General features: G+C 44.7%; 1 protein-coding gene across 2 annotated transcripts in view; it reads left to right on the top strand.

The window, feature by feature from the left end:
• LRRC8C (leucine rich repeat containing 8 family, member C) overlaps positions 1-6155 on the top strand; it is a 92262-nt gene continuing 86107 nt past the window's right edge. The window contains exon 1 of one of the 2 annotated variants that reach the window (XM_010860379.1): positions 1-169. The gene's annotated coding sequence lies outside the window, so the exon portion shown is untranslated. The remainder of the gene's footprint in view (positions 170-6155) is intronic. The other variant, XM_010860380.1, reaches the window with a different exon arrangement.

Raw genomic sequence — 6155 nt, forward strand, 5'->3', positions numbered from 1 at the left:
ACTAGGAGGAAGGCGCCGCCGTGGCCGCGGCCGCAGTGCTTCGGGGCGCGACGAGCCATGAGCAGCCGCCCGGCGGGCGACCCGCTGCCGCTGGCCGCCGCTGAGCCCAGCCGGGAGACGGCTCGCCGCTCCCCAGCACCGTTCGCAGCCGGCACCCTCGCGCCCAGAGGTAAGGGCGGGGACCGCCGAGGGATGGGATGGGATGCGATGGAGAGGGACGGCCCGCCGAGGACCGCCGGCTCGGTCCTCTAGGTGTGCTGGAGCCACGACTCGCCCCGCCTCGTTCGCGTCCCTGCCTTCCCCCCGCTCTCGGGCGGGCGGACTGTGGGCTCCTGCCCGGCGTGTGGTCCCTGGAGCCATCCGCTGCCGGAGCTCGGGGACCCGCCAATCCTTACCCCACCCATTCCGCGCCAGCCCAGCGTCGGGTGAGAGACCCCAGCCTGGCGCCAAGCGCAGCGCGGCAGGTTCTGCGGACTTGGGGGGATGGGGCTGGGGGACCAGGAGAAAACGGGGCCACGCAGGGGGAGATCGTCGTTCTTTTCAACCTTAAACCTCCCTGAGACCTCAGGGTCTTTACCTACTGGTCTGCTCTTCCTCACCACCCCCGAGCCCCTGAAGTTAGCACTTTGGGGAGAGAGAGTAATTAGGTCTCCGAAGGGAACGAGAGCGCGATGCCTGCTCCCCAGCAGGACCCGAGGGGAGAGAGGGTTTCGCTGGATCTCGCGGGCCCCAGAAACCAGGTGTCTAGGCCGGCGATTGAGACCAAGACCAATGCTTTCGACACAAACCCAGGCTCGCTGGTCTTTCCCTTTCCAGCTGGTTCTCAGCGACGACACGGCTAGGGATGGAGTTAGCGACTCAGGAACCTTAGGATGTGCTCTGTAGACGCTAATTCCTTTCTTCTCTCCCTCTGCCAGTTCTTCCCTCCCCCACCCACGGTATACATCGGATTTTAGTACCTTCAAAACCTTGTTCTTTACCTAGCTTTGGGTGCCACGGACACCTAGCCCACATCCCAGACAGATATTTCAAAGAGTTAAGGCTAAACTTCACTTTCGAATTCTTTTTAAGCATTTTAAACTCCCAGCAAACCGGTTAGGAAACACTTTCAAGTCCCTATCTACCTTAAAGTAAAAAATAAGCACCCATCAAACTGTGTGTGAGTGCCAGCAACGTTGGGCAGAGGGAGATCTGAATGACTATTTCATGCAGATTTATGGGGGAGGAACAGGTAAAGGAAATGGCAAGGCTTATTTTAGTCACACATTTCTTACAAGCTCTCAGTCGTGTAAAAAATGTAGCCTTAACCAACGGTCACATTTCCGGACAGGTATATAGTGGTTTCCTAAGGCATACTGGAGGCTTCTTCATGGACAAGTTATTAAAATGCCGTCCAGATGAGAGATGAAGGCAACTGGTCTTAACTCTCTTTGCACAGTAGGGTACCATCACCTCAGCCATCAGCTTTATAGTTTTTATTTTTCTTTACATTCTATTTTTAAATGATTTGTGTAAACCCCAAAGGTAAGCCATACTTTACAAAATTTGCTCAGATTCATAAACCTGTGGACATGGGTAACAGATTAAGTGTCTACAGCTCCAATCTGTGATATTTGCCTTTTTGTGATTTGCTTAGATAGGGAAGACCATGGACCTGACCCAGACTGGCTTTACTTTGGAGTGATCAAATACTCTCTTTAGGTCAGGTTGTTTGTTTGCTTTTGAGGCAGAGGTGGGGAGCAGCTTTGCAAGGATGGATGCTTTTCATGGTTCACATAACAGATTTGACCACAGATAAGGCCCACTCACCCACCAGCAGTATCAGAGATAGCAAGCATGTTTAACAACTTTCTTAGTAATAAAATGATCAAAGCCTTTGTTAATGGTACTAATCTCTTATTTCTCAGATGAACTAGGCACTTAAGGAAATGTGTTTTGAGAAGGGAATGCTTTTAGTGTAAAAAGTATCTAATTTTTACCAATTTGTTAATGATTCTTAATAGTCTGTACTTAAGTTGTAGTCACCCATAACTTCATAGTAAAACCCAAGTTTAAAAAAGAAATAGAGTGGAAATACGCACTTATTTTGCCAAGTGTGGTGTTAATAATCTAGTATGAAGCATTACTGTAACACAGGCTGAACTAGATGCCTGACATGCATGATCTCAAAATCTGACAACAAAACCTTAAGGCAGATGGCCATTCACACATTACAGAAGAGAGAGGCTCAGAGTGTGTGACTTATCCAAGACCGTACAGCTAAGTTAATGCCTGAATGAAGCCAAGCCTCTAGTTGTCTTTTCTTTTTTTTTTAATTTATATTGGGGTATAATTGATTTACAGTATTGTTTTAGTTTCAGGTGTACAGCAAAATGAATCTATTACACAAATACATATATCCAAATCCTCTAGTCTTAATGATTTACTTTTTTGTTATTCAAAGCTGCCTTTTTTTTTCCTAAATAAATTTATTGTTAACTTACCATAAGGACTGTATGAGGAAATGGAGGATTAAGGAAGTCAGGTCACCTGTTCAGGGTTTTCTGGTATATAGCAGAATTCACATTTGGAATCAGGGCCATCTGTTTCCCAAACCCCTCTTCTTGCCACTGCTGTCTATTAAATGATTTAGAGCTTAACCTAATGAACATTTCACTCTGGCTCATCAGCTATTCTCATTCACATGATAATGATGCCCTCATGAGTTGCAACACACTCCCAAATACTTTATACTTAATCCCTGGAGTGCTGGCTATGTCTCTAGGCCCAGAACACTCATGAAAGCATATTGTAACCAACGAGGTGACAGGTATCCTAATGCAGGTATCATTAATTCACTTAATGTCTCTTAAAATATAAATCATTGTAGACTGGTATGGGGTAAACGGCATGGCCTCAAGATAGGAAAAGCTGGTACAGGTTCTGGCTCTACTGCATAGAACAAGTGCCAACTAATTCACATTATTGAGCTTCTCTGAGCCACAGTTTCTTGGTGTGTAATGGGCTTATAAGTAAAGCCTACCTAGCTGGATCATTGTGTGCATTCAATGTAACAGTGCTTACAAAGGACAGCTTCTGAAACCTGTGTGTTGTGTGTTCAGTCACTATGTTGTGTCCGACTCTTTGCCATCCCATGGACGCAGTACACCAGGCTTCCCTGTCCTTCACTATCTCCTGGAGTTTGTGGAAACTCATGTCCATTGAGTCAGTAATGCCATCCAACCATCTCATTCTCTGCCACCCCCTTCTCCTGCCCTCAATCCCTCCCAGCATCAGGGTCTTTTCCAATAAGTCAGCTCTTTGCAGCAGGTGTCCAAAGTATTGGATCTTCAGCTTAAGCAGCAGTCTTTCCAATGAATATTCAGGGTTGGTTTCCTTTAGAATTGACTGGTTTGATCTCTTTGCTGTCCAAGAGACTCAAGAGTCTTCTCCAGCACCATAGTTTGAAAGAATTAATTCTTTGATGCTCAGCCTTCTTTATGGTTTAACTCTCACATCCGTACATTACTAATGGAAAAACCATAGCTTTGAGTATATGGACCTTTATTGGCAAAGTGATGTCTTAACTTGTTAATACACTGTCTACATTTGTCATAGCTTTCCTTCCAAGGAGCAAGCGTCCTTTAATTTCATGGCTGCAGTCACCATTCGCAGTAATTTTGGAGCCCAAGAAAATAAAATCTGTCATTGCTTCTACTTTTTCCCCTTCTATTTGCCATGAAGTAATGGGACAAAGGGCTTCCCTGATGGCACCAGTGGTAAAGAATCTGCCTGCCAATGCAGGAGACATAAGAGAAGTGAGTTTGATCCCTGGGTCAGGAAGATCCCCTGGAGGAGGGCATGGCCACCCACTCTTATATTCTTACCTGGAGAATCCCATGGACTGAAGAGTCTGGTGGGCTACAGTCCATAGGATCACAGAGTCAGACACAACGGAAGCGACTTAGCACAATGGGACAAAATGTGGTCCTGTCACCTAGTAGGTGCTTAATAAATGGTAAGAATTACTGTAGTCTACCACTGATTGAAATTTCTGCTTAATTTTACATTTGTATATTTTACATGCATATAGCATTTAGTCAGCACTGTCATTGATTCACTCTTTTATATGAAGGCCTTATCTGCTTTTTAGCATCTTTAACTTTTGAATCACACCCTTGTTTTTGTAGTCTTGACTTATATACACTTTCTCACCTTATGTAGTTTTTCCTTTGCCCTACTCTGCACATTTTTTAGAATATTAATAGCCATCTTTCAATGGGATGGAATTTGTATATCTTGGCAAATGCACTATCCTGTTTTCTGCCTCTCCTGATATCTCAGCCTTGCTTATCACTCAGAGCACCATGGCAATCCTAGTATCTCCCTACCACATACCTCACCCTTCACTGAGTCTCTACCAGCTAATGTTCTGCATCTACTTCCAGGTCCAACTCCTATGTAAGCCATGGACCTTCCATTTTTAATCATTTGTCAGTTCATTTATAATTCAGATAACATATCCCCCCCTAATGATTTTTACATTTTTTAAGGTTATTTGTCTAGGTAACATCCTGCAAAAAACTGTAAACTCTTTAAGACAAGGACATTTTTCTATTTCTTTATATGCTTTGCTTCAAATAAAACATCAGTTCAGTTCAGTCGCTCAGTTGTGTCTGACTCTTTGCAACCCATGAATCGCAGCACACCAGGCCTGCCTTTCTATCAGGCCTCCCTTTCCATCACCAACTCCCTGAGTTTACCCCAATTCTTGTCCATCGAGTTGGTGATCCCATCCAGCCGTCTCATCCTCTGTCATCCCCTTCTCCTCCTGCCCCCAATCCCTCCCAGCATCAGAGTCTTTTCCAATGAGTCAACTCTTCACATGAGGTGGCCAAAGTACTGGAGTTTCAGCTTCAGCATCAGTCCTTCCAATGAACACCCAGGACTGATCTCCTGTGGGATTGACTAGTTGGATCTCCTTGCCATCCAAGGGACTCTCAAGAGTCTTCTCTAACACCACAGTTCAAAAGCATCAATTCTTCGGCACTCATGGTTTCAATTTCCTGAATGAAAGATGAGTCAGATATTCAGAGAGAGATCCTCACAATAATTAGGAAACACACCCAAGTTATTTGTCTCTGTTACATGAGTAGTGGCACCTTCCGCTTTATTCTGAGACTTGTTCATCCCAGCCTCCTTCACTCCTTTAACTGGCATTACATTTACTGGAAGGCCACAGTTCTTCAAAGCCTTGGCCATTAGGTACCAGGTAAGATAGCTATGTTTTATTGATCAATTGCTTCTGTGGTGGTATAGTAACCTCATTAGGTTGTAAATATATTGAGTACATCAACAGTATTTGAGTAGTTTGGCATTTTAGATGGGGTAATGACCCCGATGGATTTCTTTAACTAGGATTATAATTTACCTACGGGAAAGAAATGCAGGTTTCCCCCATTATCTGCAAGCAGAGTTCCTCTGAAAATTTATGTAAGTTGAAATAGCATAAAGGGAAGGAACAGTTATCCTAGGACACATCTTACTAACCGATGCACAGAATACATGGAGATAAAGCGCAGATGCTCACAGATACTGTTCAAAGTTATGGGGCTTGATGTGGAGATGCTGAGTGTAGTTCCTGGGGGAGGAGCTTGGCGGTGCCACTGTCGCTGCTGCCCTGGGTGTTCCCTGCCTCTGTATTTCTGCTTACTGCAAAACCAATGCTGAACACTATTTTTGCTTTTTACCTCTCTTTTCCATAAGTGCAAAAATCCTTTTTGGATTTCTTTCAGTTAGTCAAAACAGGCACCACTATAGGTCTTTCATAAAACTGAAGTGATATAAAGGGAACTTTCAAAAAACAGGTATACCTGTACCTGCCTTAGAGAGAAGGTTAAGATAATAAGCAAGGAGGATTTCAAACCATTTGGTTGAAAATAGGACTAATCATGGCACAGTATGGAGGATACAATCAAATTGACTTTCATGAGAGAACAGACCAGTTGCTCAGTCATGTCCAACTCTTTGCGACCCCATGAACCACAGCACACCAGGCCTCCCTGTCCATCACCTACTCCCTGAATTTACCCAAACTCATGTCCAGTGAGTCGGTGATGCCATCCAACTATCTCATCCTCTGTCGTCCCCTTCTCCTCCTGCCCTCAATCTTTCCC

Source organism: Bison bison, unplaced genomic scaffold (assembly GCF_000754665.1).
Source record: "Bison bison bison isolate TAMUID 2011002044 unplaced genomic scaffold, Bison_UMD1.0 scf7180017864466, whole genome shotgun sequence".
In the NCBI taxonomy this organism is placed as follows: Eukaryota; Metazoa; Chordata; class Mammalia; order Artiodactyla; family Bovidae; genus Bison; species Bison bison.